At 41.1% G+C, this 25009-nt stretch overlaps 1 protein-coding gene and 2 long non-coding RNA genes across 5 annotated transcripts in view; 1 reads left to right on the forward strand and 2 right to left on the reverse strand.

Annotated features, from left to right (window-relative positions):
* The window catches only part of LOC117220956 (uncharacterized), a 405009-nt gene that overhangs the window by 202997 nt on the left and 177003 nt on the right, over window positions 1–25009 (reverse strand). The window lies entirely within an intron of this gene.
* LOC117220727 (somatostatin receptor type 2) overlaps window positions 1–25009 on the forward strand; it is a 159462-nt gene that overhangs the window by 75501 nt on the left and 58952 nt on the right. Inside the window, exon 1 of one of the 3 annotated variants that reach the window (XM_033470994.2) lies at window positions 23260–23290. The exons of 1 other annotated variant lie outside the window; for it this stretch is intronic. The gene's annotated coding sequence lies outside the window, so the exon portion shown is untranslated. Of the gene's footprint in view, window positions 1–23259; window positions 23433–25009 lie in introns of those variants that run through there. One more of the 3 variants, XM_033470976.2, reaches the window with a different exon arrangement.
* On the reverse strand, window positions 9525–11208 carry LOC143261386 (uncharacterized). Its single transcript, XR_013035559.1, has 2 exons — window positions 9922–11208; window positions 9525–9800 (listed from the first exon to the last, which is right to left on the reverse strand). It is a non-coding gene; the product is annotated as an uncharacterized LOC143261386 (long non-coding RNA).

Consider the following 25009-nt stretch of genomic DNA (forward strand, 5'->3'; position numbering starts at 1 on the left):
TAACTCGTAAACGAAGCCGCGGATTGCATTTTCGCTAAGGAAAAAGTTACTTCAAATCACCTCAGGAACCCCCTGTTCCCAGATTGCGAGACATTTTTGGGACACCCTGTACATCGATTCTTTTAATAATTCTGATAAGTGGAAACTAGTGTAACAATATTATTTCATTCAGCATCGAAGGCTTCTCCATCGAGACTTTTCCGTTCGAATCGCATTGCTCCGGATCGAAGCCAAAGAGTGACGCTCGGCCATTCTCCCGCGAGAACTATCGATATCTCTCAGCTGCACTCTCACCACTCGAATTCCACGGCAGTTTCGAAGTTACGGCCGCCGGATTGTTGACCGGAATTTATACGAGCCGTCGCGTCGTTCGGTTGCGCAACAGTCGGCTCGGAGAAACGAAGAGATCCAATTAAAACTCGCTGCGTAATGCGCCCGCGAAGACAGGATGTCTTCGATCGGAGTTCCGAAGACATTCAAGAGATTTTACGATCGGAGGGCGGTGCTTTCGGCGTTTGATCCGAAGAGATGCGCGGAAACGGGAGACGAGATTCTGTCGCCGTGTTTCAGGAACTAAGATTTACGTGTGTGTAATTCTTGTCAATTGCGCACGTGTACGTTCGAGATACAAGCATCCGTTGATTCATTGTTCTGTCGTAGGTTCAGATGGCGAGAAAACGGAACTGTATTAAATGGAAACGGGAAATTAAGTGCGAAGATATGTTGATTGTGTTTTCATTTATGCTGGCTTCTTCGAAACGTTCTTGTGCAACGAAAATACTGTTGAGAAACGATTTTGGCGAACACTTTTTGCAAGGGAATAACTTTTTAAAAATTAGACAGAAAAGTTGAAATTGTTTTTATAAAGTTTGAAGGTCCAGTCTACTAGACTATAAGTAAAATAATTTTCCTCGATCGAAATTCGTACAGGCATTGAGAGATGTAAATATACATTGTAGAGCTATGATTCATATCATGCGAATAAATTGAATAGGGATTTGTTTATTGGATATAAAATTGAATTAAAACCGTTAAATTTTTATACTCTTATCTAAGTTATAGTCTTCAATAATTACAGTAAATTGTATTGTATTTTGATTGGTTTAAAAATTAGGGATAGTGTCATCTGTATTTAAGTGGATGGTTAAAATTAGCATATATTGTAAATTAAGGCTTAGATTTTGAGGAATTTTCTAGGTAATATTGCTTAAAATTTTGTTTTGTTTTAATAAGTTGAATGGGGATTTGCTTATTGGAATTGAATTGAAATCGTTAAATTTTTAGTCTTTTCTAATTTATATTCTTAAATAATTATAGTAAACAAATTCATTGTATTTTGTTTGGTCAATTTTTAATTGTATTTTAACAAATATAATTGATTCAACGTTGACCGATTTCGATGAAATTTTCGGCATTCATATTAACTTAACGACTTGATGCAAATGGGATTAAAAAGTTAGAAAACTCCATCTTCTCGTTTTTCTTGAAATTATAGTATGTACTTCAGAATGCATAAGAATGTTCGATTTTGCTAGAAATCTGCGACTGATTCCAATCTTTCAACGTATGCGTATAACGTATATACACATATCAAATTTATTTTATTAATCACAACTATTAACAACTAATTTTTCCACTTCTTAATTCCCTTCGTCTCCTTTCACTCTACATTTTCTTACGCCGCGATCACTTACAGAAAATTTACTGAAACTATAGCAGAAAATTTCGGCAATTGGCCGACGACGTCCGCCAAAAATCGGTATTTCGTGTCACTGTGCCCGAGTACCGCTCGAAAAAGGAAGGGTTCGCAGTCGGATCGGACGGTTGTCGGGACAGTTCCGCGGAGATACACGGCCACGGCCGAGAGCGGTAAATTAGAAATTCCTCGGTCTCCCAAGGGGAAACAGAAATAGGTAGCGCGACGGTGACAGTCGCAGGATAAGGTTTGCCTTTGGCAGGGAGGGGCGGGGTACGGAGGGCGCGAGTGGGTGGCCTGGCCTGGCATATTGACATCAACAGGTCCTTTCTGGGTGTGGCCAATCGAAACACAGGACGCCGGAGGCCAAAGTCGTGGGCAGAATTAGCCGGACGGCTAGGCGGCTCGGGCGTGTTCGCACTTTGAAGCGGCGCTGACCGACTTTACGCCACGTTTCACCGCGGCCAGACGCGGCGGTGGAAGGAGGGTGGGTTCGTCTATTAGTTTCATTACCGCGTTTCGCTCGAATTTCCCTGGCGCTGCTCGCCGAAGGATTTCGCCCAGGGAACACACAAACACACACGTACACACATACACACACACGCAAGCCGCACACGCAGCCGTCCAGCCTGTCCCTCAACGATCCTTTGTCCTTTAGAGTCGCGCGGCCCGCCTCGCACCCTCTCGCTTTGTTCGCACTCTTGTTTATGCCTAATAAACGGCGCCCGGCCAATATTCAATTATTCCGCGCGACACTTTGACTCGAGTTTGACGGCCCGATCGGGCCGAACGGAAAAAGAACCTCGAGTGTTCTCACAGCGGCGCGGCGTTTGCAGCGTAGCAGGTCCGCGCGCGATTAATTAATCCTCGCCCGAACCGCTTCCACCCGCTACGAGCCGGCCCCTCGAGCTCTCGGCTCGGGAAAGTCAAACAAATTATTTTTCTTCGATCGACCCGGGAAACTCCAGTCACGAAATACTCGACACAGCTGGCGAGCTTTTAATCTCGTTGCTGCGATCCTTCTGTTAATGAAGATTCGTCGCAGGGCTCGAGTGAAACTGGTTAAATTTTGAATCGCTCTCGATGTAACGGTTATATTTTGACTCTCAACTTTTCCGTTCTGGAAAACCAGTTATAAATCCGCTGGAACTTTTATTCCAATATTTATGCATAAACCGGAGATTTTTACATTTTCGGAAATAGAAAAACGTTTCAATTGGACAGCGACAGTTATGCTGCTTTGAGATGGTTGAAGTACGTTCGAAGTTTACTGTTTTGTATTTATAGTAATCGAGTTTTACGAAGAGTTGATCTAAATGTAAATTTACCAGAATATTGGATTAATTGGAGATTTAAAACAACTATTTAATTTAATTTAAAAAATGAACATTTTTTTAAATTATTAAAGGAAATACTTCGGAAAATACATCACTTCTAAAACTAAATGCTGAATACATGTACATGTACATGTACACATGTAATTGTTTGGTCCAATTTTCCTTAGAATGTAAACGTGCAATAAAATAAGTGCATCAAAATCACGATTTCCATACCTATCTATATATATTTCTTCAGTTCCTTAAATAAAATATAAAATAGCTTAAACTTTTATATTTCACATTAAAATATCTGTTGAGAAATAAATGTTCCTTCAGAATTTTTATCAACTTGATATAAAATAAAATTGAACTTTCATGACAGAATTAAAAGTGTTAATGTAAAATTTGACTCAAAATAGAAGAGGAGATAATACAACAGTGAGAAAAGTTTACTAAATAACTTCTACTTGTAAAAGAATACAGTTAAATTCAAGCCCTGATTAGTCGCGTCTTCTGAGTACATACTATGTGTCGTAGCTTTTACGAGCGAGACACGAAGGGCGGAATTAAAATGTGGAAGCTGCAGGGGATCTTATGTCCAACTGTTTTTGCGAAACCTACGATGACTATTACTACAATGCGGACCTTCGTGCATTTATGGTATGCGGAAGTTTCTAAAATGCAACTTTGAGTGTCCGTATTAACAAACATTAATTACATTAATTAAAGTTAATTACGTTAATATTCTACGTTCGCCAAAAGAAATTTTCTAGCTGACGTAAGACATTTTTTCCTTCTTCAAAGCTTTATAAGAAAATTCACAGAAATGTGAATTTGCATAAAAATCCACAGTCTTGCTGCTGCAAAATTCTGTACGCCTTGACACGAGCTATGAGAGACATTTTAAAATCCAGCACTTTGTTGCAGTCAATCTAATATATCATCTGGTGCTGAAATCCCTTGTAATCTCCTTCTTTTTTTATTAATCCTTCTTCTGTGTGCATTTACGCTAGAATGATGTACTGCACACGTCACTTAAAAGATAAGATTTAAATAAAATATATTTAAATATATTATAAACAGGAAAAAGAGAAAACAAATAAATAACGTAACTAAGTATAGGGGAAGAGCTGACGAGGCGTAAAAAAGATGTCTCGTTGCACCTTATATTTTACAACGAGGTCTATAGTACCGAACAAGATTATTATTAACAATTATTATTATTAACTTTAACGCACTGGTGATATTGTAAATAATTCTTTCCGAAGATTTCGTCGCAGGCATCTATCGATCAATTTCCAGCGCAGGAAAAACACCGAAAATAGAAAATAAAAACGTCTAAAAATCTAATAACATTCACATTGTACATTAAATCGCGGTAAAAGTGAATTTCAAAACCTAAAAGATAAATTTCAAGATTACTGTCAGCTACATACGCGACCGACACGGCACTCAACGTGTTAATAGCAACAACGAAGTATCGTTTTACGGAGAAATCGGCTTTCGCGGTAGCAATTTCAACCCCCATGGAACGCAAAAGATTCTAGGACAATATCTCACCGGGCGGCCGGATATTAAGGCGGAAATATCCGGAGGGATAAAGCAGCGGTGAAAAGGTTGGTAATTGGCAGAAAACCCTTTTCCGGAAGGGAGACAAGGGTGGGTGGCCGGCTCGGCTACGGGGCCAGCTCGCGTGTCATTTGCATTCTGCGCAACGGGGGAGCGAATGTAACCAGCAGTTACGTTTCGAGCAGTTCCGCGATTCCCGTCACGTGGGAGAGCTTAAAGCAGGCGGGCGAGAAGGGACGCGAAATGCGTCAGGGGTTGCGAGCACCGCGGAGGCTCCGTATATTAGCAAACAGCAACACATGCGAGGTGAAATTACGGCCGACCTAACGACGACTGCCCCGGCTACCTTGTATTTGCCCCCGGTAACCTCCGGAATATTTATTCCGCGACCCGTTTCGCCACCCTCGCCGCCGCCGCCGCCGCCGCTGCCGTCTGCTCACCCCTACTTATCATTTTCGGTGGCTCGATTTATCTCCGATAACGGTGCTCGTCGTTCATTCGACTTTCAACCTTTTTGCCTCCAGTATTTTTATCACGTTCTTCCGACCATTTGCACCCTCCGCGAAATCGTCCCCCATTTTGCAAGACATTCGCGAATTTTAGACTGATGCACGGTGTTTCGCTCGGTGTCAGCAGTTCGTGTCAAATCTCGTCATTTTTTCTATGATAAAATATTGGCAACTAAACGTAGTTTCTGATGTTTTATTCCTAATTTTTATTCCAATTATATATTTCTTTTTAATACTTTTAATATTATTTTTACACACAAATTGTCTTCAATACTGCAGTACTTTTAAAACTAATAAGCATTCTGAATACGATAATAACAAATTATCCTTGTTCTTTTAACAAAATCATTTATAATTTTTAAATTCTTTTGTGATTCTTAAATTTCCCTCAGATGGGCGGAATTGGTCGAAATCATTTTTAACCTGCTACGCAATGAAAATTACAGAATGGAAATAAAAGAAATATTTGCAATGCACTATGCAACGTTCTGACATCTGACAAAAAATGTTAACAACAGAAGTTGTTAAATATTCAGGTAACAATATATTATGTTAATGAAAATTTGCATAAAAGTTCTAATTCGATAGAGAAAATTAAGGTAACCACAATTTTTTTACGAACATCGAATATGACTTTTTTGCGCAGTTAAGTCGAAAATGGATTAGTTTAGAAGTTACGATTTTTATCCCATTTTTATTATATCAGCGAAACGCTGTGTATCCTCTGAAGTAATCTGTGATATAACCGGATGCGAGATAATTTATCCGGGCTTAATAGGATAAAGGTCCTCTTTCAAGAGCTTGGCACAGTTCACGGATTAATTTAGCAATAAACATATTTCCCGCGAGCGCTTCTCCCAGGCTTGTTCCTAATAAAACGGCTATTAATTACAATTTATTTCGAGCGATTCGGTAACTCGGATCAATCGTTAACGATGAACTTTTTCATTGACGTACAAAAGTTGCGAGCGAATTGGAAGTATAATCAACACAGTTTCTGGTTCGTTACATCGACATTCTGGAATTACTACGGTTGCTGGGTCCGGTTAATAACAAAGAACAACGCCGGATTTTAGTATTTGACGTGCGCTTCCTTTCGGACTGCCCAAGAGTTTAGGAGTTCGAAGGAGATCCGCCGATGGTTCTCCTAATCCAATTATCCAAGATATAAGGCCAGATGAGCAAACTAGAACGAAGCAGAAGATTTCTTTCGATTTCTTTCTGATCCGATTAGATTGAAATTACATTTCGTTTTCGAACTACGGTAATTTCTCTCAGAAATGTTCGGAGGTCGGAATTGAAACTGGCAGATCCGAGAATACTAAGTCGCGATTCTTCGGAACTCGTGGCTCGTTTCTTTTTATAGAAACTCGGGACAGTCGGTGAAAAAAGGCTAGAATAAAAACGATGGCTTAACTTTTTTGTTTCCAATTTTTTGCCACGATTCAAAGGCAATTCGGAGGCCACGTGACACGATTCGAAGGCAATTTGGAGGCCACGTGACACGATTCGAAGGCAATTCGAAGACCCAAACTGACCATTTTGTGTTGTCTTCCGGGAATTCGCCGCGTTACACGCAATAAATTACATGGGCGTAGGACTAGCACAGGGAAATTCACGGTAACCCGAAATTTGGTATTTTCGGGAGAAATTACCGTATTATCTTCGGCAACATCGTTCCTTATTTATTATATTCCTTTAAAATATGTTCTTCATATCGCCTCTGATTATGCGTGACGAACTACAGTGAGATAACCGTACTTTCCATTTACGATATAGGTTAATCATCTAAGTACATACCCCACAGCCGACCCTAAACCACACTAAACGCCCTTCGAGAGTGCAGACGAGCAGTCCTGCTGATGGGTTCTCATAATTCATTTAGCTCAGAAATGCCCAGGAGAAAATTTCTTCACTTCTCTGTAAGAGTAAAGTTCTCTCCGCAGAGACCCTTCGGCACGACCTTGACACCTCGATAAATAACTATAGGCTCGAGTCCTATCGCGAAGGACGCCATTTTTCTAGATTGAACACGTCGAAACGGCGATCACGTTTCGAACTTTCATAGCCGAAGTTTCCGGCAGACTTTCAAAACTTTGTAAAATTGCTCGATGGTGTCTAATCAAGAAATAATGGCGGCTCGCGAATAATCTTTGTTTCAACTGTCGATAGTTCCATATTTCTGGAAATCTTATAGTACGGTCAGTAAAAAGTTCTGGGATGGTGAACGCCGGATATTGTAGAGAAGCCAATTATGATGCCTTTAGTTTAATTTCGAGCGTAATTAACTTCATATTTATCGAAGAATCCGTATTAAATTTCTGTATTTAAATTCAATTAATCGTTTGTCTGTTGAAATTGTACGTGTAAAAGACGAAAGTTCTTAAAATACCACGAAAATTGTTTCAATCTTTTAATGGATGACTGAATTCGCGATATTTTCTGCAAGTTTGATGAAAAAGCTCATGAAAATATTGAAGGAATGAAGATCACAGTGCTCAGTAAAATAAATCGTTCTAGGTAAAATACCACAATTGTACATAATTGTAAATAATTGTATTAACACTAGATTTACGGAACCCGTCAAAATCACGGGTCACTAATTTTTTAATTTACGGTTATTCATATCGTAAAGATACATTTATGAGTTATTTATTCAATTTATATGTTACGGCGAACGTTACAATAACGCTCGTTAAGAATCAGAATAAATGTCTTACTGTCACTTTCATAAACTAATATAAAACAGCTGTTTAATATTTATATTTAATTATATTTATTAATTATAATTATATTAAATATATAATTATATTTATATTTATATTTATATTTATTAATTATAATTATATTTATATTTATATTATATTTATTAATTATAGTTATATTTATATTTATATTATATTTATTCATTATAATTATATTTATATTTATATTATATTTATTCATTATAATTATATTTATATTTATATTATATTTAATATTTAATAATATACAGCTGTTTAATAAATTTATAAAACAGCTGCTCCATAAATCTAGTGTTAATCGTATCATTCATTCGAATGTCTGTCTTCAGTTTCAATTTCAGTAGTTTGTGTTCCATGTAACTGAAAAAAGCTCAGCTTGAAAAACAAGTGTCTGCGGCGGGTTCAATTCTCCGAACGTCGTTCGATCGTGTCTCGAGAAATTAGGCGAACAGAGGCGCCGTGATAACCCGGCTGGCTGGTCCCGCGAACGACCTTGGGCTCCGGCAGCTCCTGGCAGCTGTTGCACGACGGAGTTCACTTGTTGTGTTAGGTATTCTTGTATCTAGGCGTGGCTGACACTTGTTTGGGAAAGTTCGGGCAGGCTCTGCCCGGCGGGAAGGATGGCTTAAGTGAGAAGTTCGGGATCCGAGGACGAAACTTCTCGATGACAAGTGTGTTGGGCGTCGCGCGTCGCAGCGTGGCGTTGAATAATCGATGCCAGGTGAGGCTGTCGACACAGTCGTCGAAACCGAAACTTGGGACAAGAGATAAGGATCGCGGTTTCGCGACGAGCCGTGTCGCTCGTGATCCGGGCCAGCTTGACGTGGCAGGATTGAAATTAAAACGAAAACAGCGATCGCGTCGTTTAGCGGAAATTGTGACACGATGCTGTAAATCGTACGACGGCGACTACGTCGGGCTAAATTGGCTGCTGATTTTCATCGGGCTCGCGGCGCAGGAACGGTAGCCGTCGCCGGCCATGTTGTCGCACGTTAAATTATCACACTTATTACGGGGCGACCCGTTAACGCGCAGTATGGCGGCTCTATCATCATTTCAGCCGACGTTCCCGCGAGCCAGTCATTCTTGGTGATCATGACGCTTGTTTATGGTTGCTCTAGGTGATGTACAGGGTGTCCCAAAATTATGGTATTTCCGAGAAATGAGGGATTCCTCAGGTTATTTGGAGTAACTTTTTCCTTAGCGAAAATGCAATCCGCGGCTTTGTTTGGGAGTTATTAACGAAAAACAGTGACCAATGAGAGGCGAGCTCGCTAAGCGACCGAGCCGATCAGGGGAACTGAGCCGGTTGGCTCGGCCGCCTTGCGCTGGCTGAGCCCGCCTCCCATTGGTCACTGTTTTTCGTTAATAACTCGGAAACGAAGCCGCGGATTGCAATTTCGCTAAGGAAAAAGTTATTTTAAATGATCTCAGGAACTCCCTATTTCCCGAAAAGACCATAATTTTGGGATATCTTGTATGATATTGACTACTTAACCGGTTCATTCTCATGGACGTGTATACACGCACCGCGATATCGTTCACGCAGTCCCACAGACGTGTAAACACGCGCCCCGCTATCGTTCACGCAGTCTCACGGACGTGTAAACACGCTAGTATTAGATAAAGAGTTTAATTTGGAAAAGTGTTAATTTTGGAAACGGTATATAGAAGTAATAAACATTGATTTCAAAATATTTCAAATTTATTATTGCTCTGTATGATATAATTCAAAACAAGGAACTGCACATAATGCAACATCACAATTGATACAATGATATCTGGTTTCTTTGCGAATCGATTGTTGCTTGCACCATACACACCGTCTCATCGGCATAGATTTCTTATTTGTTGGCTGTAATTTTTTTAAGAAACATCTAGATTGCAGTCGCAATGGATGAAGATGATTCCTCCTTCCTTTCCGATGAAAATTCTCTGTTGGATCGTTGTAGTTATTTAGTAACTGCAATATTAAATCTTCTTTCACTTCGTACAAACTTTTTCGGTTTACATGGAGGCAGTTCCAAATTGCATGTGCATTGCATATAGCAATATCTAATAAATAAAAGAAATACTTTTTGTACCATTTGATTGTTTTCCTAAATGATCCAATGCCATGTAAAATTTGATCTGTGTGATCAACAGCACCCATGTGCATATTATAAGCTAACACTACGTTTGGTTTTTTAATGGGTTGCCCCGTTTTTTTATCAACTTTATCTGTGGCTACCAACTCTGGGGTATGTACGGTGCTGAGAAGCGCTACCACTCTTTTATCTTTCCACGCACTAAATGTCATGAATTTGTTATAGCGCACTGTCAGCTCACCTTTATTCAAACTTTTTATTTTTTTTATTTTTTCGTCGCATGGCAAACCTCTTCTATTCATTCGAACGGTACCACACGCATGTGTTTTATATTTATGTAACTCCTCATATAATGCGGGGGAAGTATACCAGTTGTCTAAGTATATGGTTCGTCCTTCATTTAATAAATTTCTTGACAAATTCATTACAATTGAACCCGACTTTCCTAATCTGGACTGTCCTTCATTTGATATGCGTCCATCATATAATTTCAAATTATAAATATATCCTGTCTCTGATTCGGCTAAAATAAATGATTTCACGCCGAATCTTGCACGTTTGCTGCTAATGTATTGCTTGAAAGAAAGTCTGCCTTTCCATAATAACAGACTTTCGTCGACTACAATGTTCTGTCTTGGTCGATATGCCATTTGAAAACGACAAATAAGAATATCCATGACGGATTGGATTTTTTCGGTCTTTCTAATTTCATTATTATTTGCATCAACACTAGTGAAATGAAGGAATCGCAAAATATTGAAAAACTTTTTTTTTGACATGATTTGTCTAATAAACACAAAATTATACATTGCCTTTGTATTCCAATACATGGACATCTTCGGCAAGCGAACAATACTCATATGAATAATAATTGCAAAAAAACAGTGCAAATCATTACTAGATACATGAAACTGAGATCTGGAGAAACCTTGCTTTCGGCTGTATTTATTAGTCTCCTTCACAATTAACTCTATGAGTTCTTCACAAAAAAAAAATTTGAAGATTTGAAGAAAAGAACTATCTTCTGATATACCAGATTGGGGTAACACACCGTGATGTAAATCGCTGTACCTCCAAACTTGTGGCGTAAAATTTTGCGTGGCAGACGGAGCAAATCAGTAGGCGTGTGTGTACACGTCCGTGAGACTCCGTGAACGATATCGCGGCGCGTGTTTACGCGTCTGTGAAACTCCGTGAACGGTAGCGCGGCGCGTGTTTACGCGTCTGTGGGGCTGCGTGAACGGTAGCGCGGCGCGTGTTTACGCGTCCGTGAGAACGAAGCGGTTAAATGGTAATTTTAATGAATACAAAAATATATTCTCAAATTTCAACACGTTTAGAATATTTTGAGGCCAATCTTACGCCACGGTTTACATTGTTATAAAAATACGATTAGAAAAGATTCACGGTACTGTGAATGTAATGTTCCACGTGCAAAGTGCCATCATGTATCGTTCTTTGCTTCGCCGAATACCACTCTACAGCAGCAATTTGAATTTTTAACTTTTATAAGCGTTTAATTTTTCCTACGTCTTTCGTTTATTATGTATGTAGCAGCTGTTAATGTTAAGTGAATAAGTAAATATTAGTAATAAAATCGTCAATTTCATAAAATAAACCCATCTTTTTGATCGAATATTTTAACAAAGACGCTTCACACACGAGAGTACTCGTCATCGCATGATTCTCGCGACACATAACTGGTTAAAAATTGTAGAATGTAGTGGTAGAAAAATTTAGTAGTAGAAAGTGGCACTTCAATGGTAGAAACTTCGGCCTCTTCAATCATTTAATTGCGAACCGCAGGCAAACCGACCGCGGCTTTTACGTAAATACCGAAGCTTCGTGTAAACGTTCAAAATTCAACGGTAAGATTACGGTGTGCAAGAAAAAGTAGGGTCTGCCAGGAAGCCGGAATTACGCCTGAACCAGAAAGTAGCCGAGATAGTTCCATAAGTTTTAGGTCTTTTTGTAGTTTCCCTCTTAGCCAGGATCATCTCGTCCGATAGGCACTTCAGACGCGGTGTCTACGGTCCGCAATAAAATGTTAAGGTTCGTAAAAAAATGTTAGTGCTCGCGGGAACATGATTAAACGTAGCAAAAACGTAGCCAGAATTTTCTGCCGCGAAACGGGCGGAGCGAACGAAGGCCTAAAAATGCGGTTTCTTTCGCAGCCGGGTCTCCGACACGAACGAAATCGAAGATACAATTCGCGAGTTTGCAGAACGATTTTTATACGATTGCGTCTGCGAACGAATGTTCCGTACTCGGAACGTTCGGCTCGATGGAGGTCCGTAACGGGCGTATTTTACGCCGACAGCCGCGAGTGCTCGAAGCGACATTAATTCTAGAGAAGGAGGAGGAGGAGGATCGAAAATCTAAATCGAGTTTTACGGGGCGAGGAAAAAAGGCAGGTAGACAAGACACTTTTCGGGATGATTGACGAGCGGCCGAATGGGACTCGAATTCCTCTCGGTGCCCGGCGAGCCGTGAATCGGCCGCCAAACAAGGCGACAATGAAATTGTAATGAAATTGTAATAAAATTGATCGACGCCGAGGCGGAACGATGTTGAAGTAACGCGCGCGCGCGCGCGCGATCGACGCCATTATCTCGTTCGACGGGCGTGACAACGAGTTGCCTGGCCGACACCAAGTACAAAAACCGGCGGCGCCTGTTTTGCCAATTTTACGGAAGCGTGTCAGGCGCTAATTGACGGTGCGCCGGGGTTGACGCGAAAAGCGGCGAAAGCGTAGCCGTTTAACGAGCCTGTCGCATAATTGACGAGCGTTGAACGCGTATAACGAGCGCGCCGCGCCGCGCCGCGACGCGATAAGACATTATCGAAATTTCATCGCGCCCTAATCGCTTTACGCGTCATCGATACCAGTTTTATCAGATTTTCGGCGCCGGCTTTCATCCGATTGCCAGCTCCTCCCGGCGCGTTACAGTGTTAAATCGTTATTATTTGTAATATGCGACGCGTAACGCTTCCGACAACGTTTTGACACGGTCGTGCAAGGTTTCGCGTAATTTTTTGGTATTTTTATCTGAACTTTTTTATTACGATTTATCATGTAAAGCAGAGTTATTATAACAATTATATTTATAAATGAATTCCGGATTGTGATTCGTTATGCAGATTTCAATTTGCATAGATCGCTTCGTTTATATATTTGGAACGAAGAGAAAAGTTTCGTTTGCTGAACATTTTCCTACCGATGATAACAAATCGGAAACGTCGCTGGTATGAATTTATGCGAACGTTTTTGTTTATTTTGCAAATTTACACGAGGTATAAAATGAAAACGTGCGAAATATTCGCGGACCTAATCCACTCTGAAAGTTGTTGGAAAAGATCAGGCGACTGTTTCGTACTGACATTTTGCACACAGCAAAAATTATTTATTGTCATTTAATACTATATTTACGGGACCAGGTAAAAATGACAGGACTTTAATTGTTTAATTTACGACTATTCAGATTGTAAAGATTCATTTAAGAGTTATTTATTATTAGATACATGCATTACTTGCGGCAACTATTTCAATAACACTCGTTCAATCTCATCATTACGTATATAAACCAACATAAAACAGCTGTTTTTAGTGCTCCGTAAATCCAGCGTTGACCAGCGTTAACTATATCTTTTCGCTTTAAAATACTTGAAATTGTACGAGGTTTATTTCCATGCGAAAATAAGTTGCGCCGGCTGACACACTAATTAAAAAAGCAGCGCAGGAACTTACTCGTCGGTTTTGGAACCCGTTTTTTCAAAACTCTAGACCAGAGCGCCGAAACTTTTTTATCGCGGCGACCTTCTCCAAATTGGCAGTTTCCGGCGCGCCTTTCAGCGGTCGTCGATCATGGTCGCGGACGTCGGGATCGTAACGAGGGGCGTTTTACGTTTCGATTCGCTCCGCTTGGCGCGGGGAAATTCTTTAACGATAATGAGATGCGCATGAATATCAATGCGGAACGCTTTTCCGCGTCGTTGTAACGAACACGGACGAACGAATGTTATTATTTTCATTACGATCGTCCCGCGACGACGACACGTTCCGCCGGCAATTATTGAACCAACGCGGCGGAATCAGCGCGGCTCGGAGCCGCCCCGACAATTTTATTAACCGCGCCGAGGCGGCGGGACGTGTTCAGAATTCGTGTTGACTTTTAGAGTTCGACTCGTTTCTATGATGCGCGGAAATTTCGCCGCGATTCAACCGGCAACAACGGCCGCCACGTGACGAACCGAACGCGGTCTCCACGATTCCACGGTTTTCTTGTTTAGGTCTGAAAAGTGTCGAGGCAGCGAGCACGCCGATCGAACGGCGAAACAACGGCGGCACCGAAACTTTCGTTTTTCGAACGGCCGGCACGATTTTTCCAATTCCCGCCGGGAGACGCAATAGAAGGGTTGAAAGGGATATTGTTCGACGGAGTTGTACACGCGTGCGACAAATGCGTTTTTGTGATTTTTTAGATTTAGGAAAATCGACGACTCTTTGACCGTTCACATTGATTCGAGTGTTGATTGTACGGTAATTTCTCCGTAATTCGCGCTCAGATTGCGCACAAAAAACGGAAATACGAAAGAATAAAAAATAAAGGAGGAGATACGATTATTCGGAGCCTCGCGGCTCGTTTCTATAGTCACCGATCGTCGAGAACTGTAAAAACGAGACGCGAAGCTCCGAATAATCGTATTTCCTCTTTCATTTTTTATTTTTTCGTATCTCCATTTTTGTGCGCAATCTGAGCGCGAATTAGGGAGAAATTACTGCACAGCGAAGCCATTTAACGAACATAATTATTATATATAGCGGAATTAATGCATTCATTAAAACAGTTAAAACGCGAAATCTTTTCACTTAGTAAAGATGTGCACCGAGAGATTCAAATTTCGCGTGAGAAACCGCGGTCCGGTAATCGTGATTTGTAGCCTAGCCAAACGTGTAAAATATTTCAAACAATGTGTCCCGCATTCGAGGCTAGAACGTTAAAGCTTTATAAATCGTTCCGTTCGTTTCCATTTATGCCGGGCAGCATTCCGTTTTGATTACATTTTTATGGAGAAATACATGTAAAACCGATTTTGCAAACCGGCGCCGGTCGAATTTAATTTACGAAATATTAAACGGTTATCCGGACAGCAACAATTACCAGATCAGCCGCAGGGATGGAAATGAATTCTTCGATATTCAAACGATTCGAGGTTAACGCATTAAATTGAGTAAAAACGATTTAAACGAACGATCATCAAATAATTTATTTCAACATATTTCACTTTGTCTGTTCTCTGCGTTCGAGCGGAAAATTTACGGTTACGGAAATCCGAAACGAATGAAATTTTATATCAAAACTCCGTCGATCTGGTGAAAGAACAGTGTAAGGTTCGCGCGAACACGTTCGCCGTAAAGTCGTCGAATTACCAATAATCGCGGGTCGATGCAGCAGAATGTTTCCAAGAAACGTTGTTAACCCTAGAAAGATAACCATATGACAACGTACGTAAAAGATAACGCTTCAGAGGCGCATGCTTTTCTAAGGCGTCAATTTTATACTAACAATGGATATTTATTTAAGTTAATCTAGTCATTTTAAAGGTTTGGCATTATAGTAAAAATAAAATGCATTTATATTATATTTTTTTATATTTTAAGTAATTTTAAACTTAAATCACTAGACCTCTATGAAAAATTAACAAAAATCAACAGTCTTCGCAGGCGCCTCTGCGACGTAGGTTATCTTTCTCGGGTTAAGCGATCACCTAAACGAACTCGCGTCACCTGCGAGGCGATGGAAAGTCCGCTTTTCCACCAATCGAGATGGAGAAGCGTACTCGTTCGACGGGGAAGAATCATCTACATGCTCGATCCATTAGCTGGCCGGTTCGATTCAAATTCTGTTCCGCAGGGGTGCCAGCCACCCTGAAAGAAGCAGTCGCGCGTGCGCATCATTATCTCCAGTTAGCGGAAGAAATACCAGCGGACCATTAATTCATCGGTGATTTACATATCGGGGATGGGCGATCAGAGTTGATCGAATCTGAAAAAAAACTGGAGCACGAAAGAAGGTTGACGGATCGTTCGGGCGACGAGGGTGAAAATCATTACGGACATTTGTTAGGCGTGCACGTTTCAGACAGCAAACAGCGCGATAAAAGATAAAGGAGATTAGAAAGAGATCATGGGAGAGCAATTGCTGAGCAAAAAGCGCGACGAAAGTATGCGAGTTCAAAGAAATCGTGTGAGAAACAGTTTTTAGGAGTCTCGTCGAACTATCCACGTTGAAGATTCACTTGTAGCCAGTGACGTTGACGACTCAATTGAGGATCTTGGTGCATCGGATAAGCGAGATGCAGTAGAATCAAAATTTTAATCAAGAACAACACTCTTAGAGATAACTTTTTATTAATAGAACTATTTCAGTTAATACAGCGAAAATATCTTCTAAACTAATAATAAAAATGATGAAAGCTGTAATAATAAATAATAATAAAAACTGTATCAATTAATGCATAACAAAATCTATGATTCTATTCGAGAAATCTTTAAAAAATTTCTTCGCATCTCTAAAAATAACAGAGACATTCAGGCACGAATTCTTATTGGACAATCCATTGTCATAATCATTGCTATAATTATATATTTAATGTATATATAATACAAATAATATTTGTTATAATTATACAATTGTTACAATCATAGATTATATCAGTCGCCATGAAAATGGTAAAAAATGATTAAAAATCTTTGAAAAATTTCTTCGCATCTCTAAAAATAACAGAGGCATTCAAACACGAATTCTTATTGAACAATCCATTGTCATAATCATTATTATAATTATATATCTAATATATATATAATGCAAATAATATTTGTTGTAATTATACAATTGTTATAATCATAGATTATGTCAGTCGCCATAAAAATGGTTAAAAATGATTAAAAATCTTTAAAAAATTTCTTCGCATCTCTAAGAATAACAGGCATTCAAGCACGAATTCTTATTGAACAATCCATTGTCATAATCATTATTATAATTATATATCTAATATATATATATAATATAAATAATATTTGTTGTAATTATACAATTGTTATAATCATAGATTATATCAGTCGCCATAAAAATGGTTAAAAATGATTAAAAATCTTTAAAAAATTTCTTCGCATCTCTAAAAAGAACAGAGGCATTCAAACACGAATTCTTATTGGACAATCCATTGCCATAATCATTATTATAATTATATATCTAATATATATATATAATACAAATAATATTTGTTGTAATTATACAATTGTTGTAATAATAGATCATATCAATCGCCATAAAAGCCCTCGATGCAGAAAATAAAACGATCGCTGCTTCTCATCTTCGCAAATTAGAGCCCGGAATCGCAGGCTTCGTCGAACTTCCTCCAAAGCGTATGAAAATTTGAACAAAAAATACGCGGAGCGGAAGTTTCAATGGACCGTAATATCATCTAATTTTCCGTAGCCAATATCGCGAAGATAAAGTAGTCCCTTGAAACATTGTTCTCGAAAGCATAAATTCGCGGGAAAGTTTAACGGTGCGCGGAAGTTTTTGTTTGGCGAGCTAAGAAGTCGCTGGCAGCTGTTTCCCGTTTGACAGGATCGCGCGGACGATCCCGAGGACGAGGGGAGACAAAGGATCCGTTCCGCGGGCACGTGTCACCCGGGCAGACACCCGACTCATCGGATGATCCGTCGATCGTCGATTAATCGAGCGGCGGCCGTCGAAAATCTTGCGTTCTTCCCCGATCCCGTTGATCGATTGCGTTCTCTCGCGCGGATTTTCCTCGTTCGTTGCGGCGCACGATCTACTTTCGACGAGGATATCGATTCCGTTGGATTTCCGGTGGCTCGGCAACGGCCGAATGGAAATGAAATTGCCCGGCGAAGAATTGCCGGATTAAACGAATCGGAATCGGCTGCGGTGCTCGAATTAACAATAAGCTCTGCCGGCCGTGCCGGGGATGTATTTAAAGCGAACGACCGACTCGTCAACTTCGGCAGAATTATCAGCGAATTAACGAGCGAGTTCCGCCCGGGAAAAATTGATTAAAGACCCGCCCGCGCCGAATACCGGAATCGTTCCAGCCGCGCCGGAGGAGATGCGAGCGGACGAGTACCGTTCCATGGAACAGGCCGAATCCCGGTGAATCGACACCGGGAACTTCATTAAAATATTAATTGTATTCGTTCCGCCGGAGAAAATTGTGCGCGGAAGAACGTCTCCGGACGTCGCCGAGAAACCTCGGCGGATGTTTATTAATGCATTCGCAGGCTTCCCCCGGTTCCGGATCTCGCGTTTCTCTTCCCGCTTCGTTACGAAACCCGAGTAATCTTCGGAATTACGTTGCCGGCCGAAGAAAATCGAGGCGAAATGTGTGCCATCGTTCTCGCTCGTGGGTAGATTCTCCGGTAAGAACAACAAACTGGGTGTGTAAAAATGATAAAAAAAGATCAGCTGCTGCAGAACTGTTCCACGAGAGTCCTCTCTTTGATCGCGTTTTGATCCGATCCTCTCTCGCCGTTTCGTTTTCGGCAATCAGGTCCCGTTTCTCGCCAAGGCGACAGCGAGTAAACGGTTTGCAAATTTTAACGCGTTTCTCCGGGCAAACCCGGTTTCACCGTCGCGGCTGCAGCCGGGATCTGCCAGTTATTATTCAGCGAAGACGAGCCAGAACCCCGTTGCGGATACTTCGCTGTCGGCGATAAAGGCAACCGTCGACCGATTCTTAAAACAAGGCGACCCTCATCGGCGATCCCCCGTCATCGGAATAATTGCCAATAAACCCACTTTCGCAGAAGTAAAAGTCTTCGTGCTACGCCGGATAGCATCGGCGGCCACGCCAGCGAGTTGCTCCTCCTGCAATTACCTATCTCGTTCCAGAGCGGACCCTTTGTTCTAGCTTCGTTGCCGCCGAAACAGCACGCCGTCGAAAGCAACCTGGAGACGTCTCGATTGCTCGATGCTTTTACTAAATAAAATACTTTGCGTTCCGCCGAGGAGCAGAAGCTGCCCACGATCGGACACTTTGCTCGAGCACCGTGACGCGTGGCTCACGGTTCCTTTTCATTTAGGCGAGAGCGGTCGTCCACTTCTCGTCGGCGATGCCATTTTTGGGTCCGTAGAGGACGCTTTTTTGGAGAAAATTTTCGTCGAAATAATTCTTACGTATTTCTCTTTAATTAGTTTAAATATTTTCATCGCTTTAATCGAGTACAAGTAATTGTTTCGATGCTTGATTGTTTCTAGAGATTTGTAATACGTGATCAGAATTGAAGAATGCTTGATTTCTGTAAATAACGCCTTAATTAGTGGAAAGAATTATATACAAGACAGTTAATATTTATTAAATATTAAATATTAAATTTTTCTATAATAATATAATAATAATAGCAGGAAATTGTTCGTTTAAACGTCCCAGAATGCTCCTGGAGTTCGTCTCGTCAACGAACGCTCACGGTTCCTTTTCATTTAGGCGAGAGCGGTCGTCCACTTCTCGTCGGCGATGCCATTTTTGGGTCTGCGTAGGACGCTTTTTCTGGAGAAAATTTTCGTCGAAATAATTCCGACGTATTTCTCTTTAATTAGTTTAAATATTTTCATCGCTTCAATCGAGTACGAGTAATTGTTTCGATGCTTGATTTTTTCTAAAGATTTGTAATACGTGATCAGAATTGAAGAATACTTCATTTCTGTAAATAACGCCTTAATTGATAGAAAGAATTATATACAAGACAGTTGATATTTATTAAATATTAAATATTAAATTTTTCTATGATAATATAATAATAATAGTAGGATATTGTTCGTTTAAACGTTCCAGAATGCTCCCGGAGTTCATCTCGTCAACGAACGCAGTCTGTATAAATTTGTATAAGTTTGCATAAGTTTGTATAAGTTTGTATAACTTCGTATAAGATCGTATAAATTTCTATAAGCTTCTATAAGTTTGCATAAGCCAGCGAAAGCTGTATCAATTTGTATAGGTTTATACTATAAGTTTTATATACATATATTTGTATCAGGATTGAACAGTAATCGATTATTTTGTGATTGATTACGAAGAGTAATTATGACAATCATAATCATTAATCAATCAGTCGTTAATAGAAATAAATCAATACTCATGATTACATTTGGTAATCTGTAATTATTAGTCAGCAATCTGTAATCACGATCGAATGATTAATTTATCTTTTCTAGTCACTTGCTATTGGATCTGGATCCAAATAAAAAAGTCTTCCATTAAGACATGAAATACAAGCAGATTGTTAAAAAATCTATCCAGAATTAATATCAACACAATACCAAATTTTCCAGTCGATCGTAATGAAAAAAAAGAATAATAATTACGTGATTAATTATTACTGCGTTGAGATCACGATCAACGATTTATGATTACTCAAACGAATCATTAATCATGATCAGTAATCGTAATCATTAATCATGAACGCGATTTCTCATTAGTCGCAACCGTCAATCATCAATCAGATCACTTTTCTGCCGAACTCTGTGAAGAAGCATTTGCCACCTGTGACGCAACTCGGGCTAAAAAAGAATGAAGTTCCCGTGGCCATAATTCGACGGCCGGTGCTGTACACGCCGACAGTTATTCTTGTTCCATCGCGAGACCGCGTCGCGTCGTAGCGAGCGTGTCGGAAGATGAATGGAATCCGCGTGCCGCTGTGCTTGCGTTCCTCGGGCGTGGGTGTTCGCTCGCGGACCTTGTAAATCAGCGCGGTTGCGACCGTAGGCGACATATTTCACCCGGGAAATATTTCCAGCGCTTATCGGCAGCCGGAATAATGGCGCGGCGATAACGGCGCCGCGCGAGGGTCACTCGACAGGCTTTTCAGTCGCGAGCTGAATCTATCACCGGCCGATCCGATCGATGATTTATCAGCGCCGAAGGAGACGAGCGGAATGCGAGCGCGGACGCGTGTTCCCGAGAAACTGATCGGGATTAATTAACCGGACGCTCATTCCGCGCCGCCCGAGGCGAATTCCGTCGAGAGCCCGGCGAAAAGGTGGCACTAATTAAACACCGCCGGAGCTTACGAGGCGACAGCTTTCGCTGTTGCCTTTCCGTGGCACCCCGCGTCATCGATTTCATGCCTCGAAGCTGCGAGGCGTCTTTCTCTTTCCCGAGCCGCTCCAACCGGACCAAGTGTCCCGGATTATCTCGAAGTCTGGCTCGCATGTCATTGTAACGAACCAACGAACGATTCGCGGTCGTAGATCACCGATGATTAACGCGCGATTTTTTTCCTTCTCGATCGGTTTCCCCGCACGGCTATGCAACGTTCTGCGAAAGTTGTCGATTCGCGGAATTAATTCGTTTTCAGGAAATGTTCTCGCGACGATTGTTAGAAGCGGGAATCAAATGAAAAATTTGTTCGGTTTTTGTGCGAAGATCATGTGAACACGTACAAATCAGAGTTGGGCAGAAAGTAATCCTTCGCGAACTTGTGCAAACTTGTATGTACTTATGGAAGCTTCTAGAAATTTATACAAATTTATACAAACTTATACACATTTATGAAAACTTCTAGAAATTTATACAAACTTATACAAATTTATACAAACATATGCAGACCTATACAAACTTATACAAATTTATACAAACATATGCAGACCTATACAAACTCATACAAATTTATACAAACATATGCAGTCTTAAGCAGACCTATACAAACTTGTACAAATTTATACAAACGTGTGCAGTCTTATGCAGACTTATGCAAACTTATACAAACATATGCAGTCTTATGCATGCTTATACAAACTTATACGAATTTATACAAACATATGCAGTCTTATGCAGACCTATACAAACTTATACAAATTTATACAAACATATGCAGACCTATACAAATTTATACAAATTTATACAAACATATGCAGACCTATACAAATTTATACAAATTTATACAAACATATGCAGTCTTATGCATGCTTATACAAACTTATACGAATTTATACAAACATATGCAGTCTTATGCAGACCTATACAAACTTATACAAACATAATACAAATTTATGCAGACTACATTCGTTGACGAGATGAACTCAGCGAGCATTCTGGGACGTTCGAGTGACCATTTTCTGGTATTATGCAGAACGTCCAAGCCGAATCCCGATCGTAGATTGATCGAAGCCCGCAGCATGTTACATTGACCCCCTGGGGCGCGAGATCGTGTCCAACTAATTTGTGAAATTAAATCTTTAACTTGCGGTCGATCCACCGACGGATTAATCAAGCTTCGGTTCTCGATCCCTAGCATGGAATTGGACCAACCTTGTCATGCAATCAAGGGGAAAAACTGGCCTATCACTTAATCATGATGTATATAGAATGATAGGGCTCAATTGACTCACGTAATCTTATAACCATGCGAGAATGCGATCGAATAAAACGGCTTGCATTCGCAAGAATTTTCTGTTTTTGTTTAGAATTGTCGCAGAAGTTGCACTAATTGCACGTAAAAAAAAAAATAAAGAGGAAACCGCGTGAACCGAACGTTTCGCAAACTGCAAACCGATCCACCAATAATCTCATGACCATTAAACTGCGATAGTTAATTCGACAACGAGTTGCATTCTGTAATTGCACATTCTTATTGGCCCGCGATTGCAATCGCGGCAATTACGCGGAATCGCGATTGTTTGCGAAATAGCAACTTGCGAACGATTTAACAGCAACATCGCCGAATTCCGGCGGTTATCCGAATGTGGAGTAACGAGATGCTGCGATAAAGCAACCGTAAAAGGGATCGGCGTTCGCGAAACATGAAAGCGGACTTCGGAAACCGTTTAATGAATTTGATCGGCCCTTTAAAAATTCGGTAAAACATCCGTCGATCAGCTGGCAAACGAGGACGATCGACCCGAATGAAATCCATATTCCACAAACTCGAAACTCGCGCATCGCGAAATACAAACACAATAATATCTCGACGACTGATACTCAGCCTCTCGATTAACCCTTCTTGGAAACTGTTGCGTCCCGAATAATCTCAGATCGGGACGATTACGCAGTAGCGAACGGTGAACATTTAACGGAGGAAAAAAAGAGACGAAATTCGTCGATTTCGCCGCTTACGTTATTTTCTACAGACGCTTCTCGGCTAATCGACGACCCAATTCCGAGTAATCCGAGCCACTCGAGAAAAGCGGCTCGTGAAATTCCTATCGCCACGGTGTGCCGTCCGCGATATGATTTCTTAAGTGCAGATAACTTGAAAGCTTCCTGAGACAGATTCGCCGCTCAAAGCGCGCGCGGTAGAACGCGGTTGCTGCTGAATCGCAAGACGAGAAACTACGCAGAGGTATTCCGAGCGGAGATATTGAATTAAGAAAAGGTTGCTTTAGCGGAGGGTCGCGGCCGATCGAAGCCGCAGCGGCTGTGAAATGGAAAACTCGTCGACGCCGTTCGTCCTGTTCAGCTCCTCGTAATCAACTTTCCCGAAGGTAACGGCGACGCAATCGACGCTTTAATATACTCCGCGCACGCTGAGATCACAGGGCGACCGGGTCCACGGAAAAACGTTTCATTAAAGCTTGTTCCGAGCCCATTCGTCTCTCAGACAGACCCTTTTTTCCATCGCGGAAAACAGACGCCGCCGCTGCCGCTTCAATTCGTCCCGGTGCTCGAGAAAAAATAGAACAAGAGCTCTTTTTTCATTCTGTTTCGTTTCGTTTCGTTCATTTACCGGCGAAACCGGTTAAAAAATGCATTAAAACGCACGGGAATCGCAGAGGCTGCGCAGGAGCCCGGTTTCATTCCGTTTTACTCTTAGTGGGCTGGATTTTTCACGAAAAATGCGACCGTTTGCAGAAGAAAGAAAACCGCGCCTCGTTCTCTCCACGCCATTTTGTTTCATTGGCAGTGTTAACTTTTCGTCGTGTCGATTTAACAAGTCCGTTGATGAAAAAAAAGGTAAAATCGAACACGATCTCGAGCTGCGAATATTCATTGCTCCGATCCAGCGTCGTAAAATAGAATGAATCGTGTCTTCCCGTTTGCAATTACAATTTGCAATGTTTACGACGAACAGTCGTTTAGTCGGTTAAAAAAACGGCTCTATTGTTCTTCCTTGTATAAACCGATCTACGAACGTGGATAAAAGCTCCAGGCGAAAATAAAAATCAACTATCTAGCTAATGTTAGCTGCAGAAATACTTCAATTATTTCCACTTTCGCAAAGTAATCTGCGGGAATGTCGATTTCTCGGCATTTCGGGGCCTCGGGAAATAAGAATGGCCGCCGGAGCGTCACGGGAAACGAGCTCTAAATGAGTATTCGGAGACAATTAGCGGGCACGAAACAATTAGAAAATTGTTCGAGGAAGGATCGCGGAGTTTCCTCGATTCGAATTCAGTCTCCTTTCGATCGCGATCGATTGGACGATCCGGATCTGCGGATGACGCAGATATTGTTCGCATAAAACCAGGCTCGCGTCACGCGGCGACCGCATTCGCGGGCGTAAAAAACGGGCCGCGCGCGCGCGCGCGCACAGGAACGCGAGCCGCGACGCGGCCGTGCGAGCATCGCGAGGCCACGGTTCATTTCGCAGGTAATATTCCGCGCGAAATGAAACCGACTGCATCATCCGCGACACGCCACTCTCGCTCGTGCTCGCCGAAGCAATTAATGTCAAATGGTCCTGGCGATCGTAGGGCTTGCAATGGCCGGGCAGCGCGGCCCCATGGAAATTAGTCGACTAAAATGTTTTCGAACTCGGATTCGTTACTTCGCTCGTTTCAGTGCAACATTTGAATGAAACTTGCCGCCGTTTCGTCTTTCCGTTGAGAAGTCGTTTTACTTTCAGTTGGAAACGTTGCAGAGTGCCGGGCGACTTTTGTTCGCTCCTTCGGAGCAAATGAAAGTTGAAGAAATATTGATACGCTGCAGCTTGAAGTCCTTTTCCTCAAGTTTCTGATCGATAATACATAATAAGCCTGATACGATTGTGAGAAATATTTATTTATTTAATTATTGCTTATTGGATAGGTTGTAGAACTATTTTTTGTTTTAAAACAAGTTT

This window comes from Megalopta genalis, chromosome 1 (assembly GCF_051020955.1).
Source record: "Megalopta genalis isolate 19385.01 chromosome 1, iyMegGena1_principal, whole genome shotgun sequence".
Taxonomy (NCBI): Eukaryota; Metazoa; Arthropoda; class Insecta; order Hymenoptera; family Halictidae; genus Megalopta; species Megalopta genalis.